This window comes from Penaeus monodon, chromosome 23, assembly GCF_015228065.2.
Source record: "Penaeus monodon isolate SGIC_2016 chromosome 23, NSTDA_Pmon_1, whole genome shotgun sequence".
NCBI lineage: Eukaryota > Metazoa > Arthropoda > Malacostraca > Decapoda > Penaeidae > Penaeus > Penaeus monodon.
The window spans coordinates 15,512,303-15,514,059 of NC_051408.1; the positions used below are offsets into that span (position 1 = coordinate 15,512,303).

The following is a 1,757-nucleotide window of genomic DNA, read 5'->3' on the forward strand; positions in this document are numbered from 1 at the left end:
ATCCATCCATTTATGCACACTCATATTTATATACACACTACTCTCCCCTAAGATTTAGCTTGGAAAAGTAACAATCTCCTCCCCCATAGCAATCTGTGGGAGAAGGCTGGTGAGTCTGACGGCCCCGAATGCAAGGCCTCTATCACCAACCTGACGGAAGGCATGGAGTACCAGTTCCGCGCCATCGCCGTCAACCGCGCCGGACCCGGAGAGCCTGGCGACCCGAGCAAGACCATCACCGCCAAGGCCAGATTCGGTGCGTATTGAGTCCGCTTTCATGTTTTTTCTGGCTATACGATTGAAACGGGTGGTTGTTTAAGGTTTCAAAGAAAATAATTCTATGATAATATACCGAGTCACTAAAAAAGGGATTAGTATATTTGATGAAGGGCACGCGGTCACTTTACTGAAGTACATGGGACTAATGCATTATACCCTCTCTGTAGTTCCTCCGAGGATCGACCGCAAGAACCTGCGCGACATCACCGTGTCCGCGGGCTCCATGATCAAGTACGACTGCGACATCTCCGGCGAGCCTCCTCCGTCCGTCACCTGGACCTTCGACAACCGCAAGCTGGACTCCAACCGCCACGTCAACATCACCAACGTGGACTACAACTCCAAGCTGGTGATCCGAGAGGCGGTGCGCGATGACACCGGCGAGTACACCATCCAGGCCACTAACAGCTCCGGCAAGGACCAGGTGACCGTGCGCGTGACCGTCACCGACAAGCCCATGCCGCCCGAGGGCCCCATCCAGGTGTCCGACGTCCGTGGCACTGGATGCAAGCTCAAGTGGAAGCGCCCCAAGGACGACGGCGGAAGCCCCATCGAGTACTACCAGGTGGAGAAGCTGGATCCCAACACTGGGCTCTGGGTTCCTGCCGGGCGCTCGAACGGCCCCGAGCCCAGCGCCGAGCTCAACAACCTCACCCCCGGAACTGAGTACCAGTTCAGGGTCCGCGCCGTCAACGCCGAGGGCGAGTCTGAGCCCCTGAAGGCCGAGGAGCCTGTCCTCGCCAAGGATCCTTACGGTAAACACAGAGGATGCGTCGTGTGCTTTGCAATACACCTCGATACACGTGGCTCTTTTATTTATATGACATCCACTAAAATGTGTTCTTCTTCTTATTGTTTCTAACCTTTATTCACAGAGGAGCCAGGCGCGCCCGAGAACCTGCAGGTGGCCGACTACGACCAGAACAAGGTCGACCTCAAGTGGGAGCCCCCGAAGAGCGACGGTGGCGCGCCCATCCAGAAGTACATCATCGAGAAGAAGGACAAGTACGGCGGGTGGGACAAGGCGTGCGAGTGCCGGCCAGCAGGACCAGCTCTCCGTGCCCGACCTGATCGGGCGAGACGTACGAGTTCCGCGTGCGCGCCGTGAACCCCGCCGGGCCCGGCCTGCCGTCCAACACCACGCCGCCCGTCACCGTCAAGCCGAGGAACATGCCGCCCAAGATCGACCGCACCAACCTGAACCCGGTGCGCATCAAGGCCGGCCAGAGCTTCAACTTCGACGTGAACATCTCGGGCGAGCCCGTGCCCGACAAGAAGTGGCAGCTCAAGAAGAAGGACATCAAACCCAGCGGCGCCATCCTCATCAAGTACAGCGACTACAACACCAAGCTGCGCGTGTCGGGCGCCTCGCGCGAGGAGAGCGGCACCTACACCATCATGGCCGAGAACTGCAACGGCAAGGACAGCGCCGACGTCGAGGTCATCGTCCTCGGTGAGTGGCGTCGCGCGCCCGCGCT

General features: G+C 58.8%; 1 pseudogene; it reads left to right on the forward strand.

The window, feature by feature from the left end:
• LOC119588148 overlaps nt 1-1,757 on the forward strand; it is a 19,090-nt pseudogene that overhangs the window by 1,298 nt on the left and 16,035 nt on the right.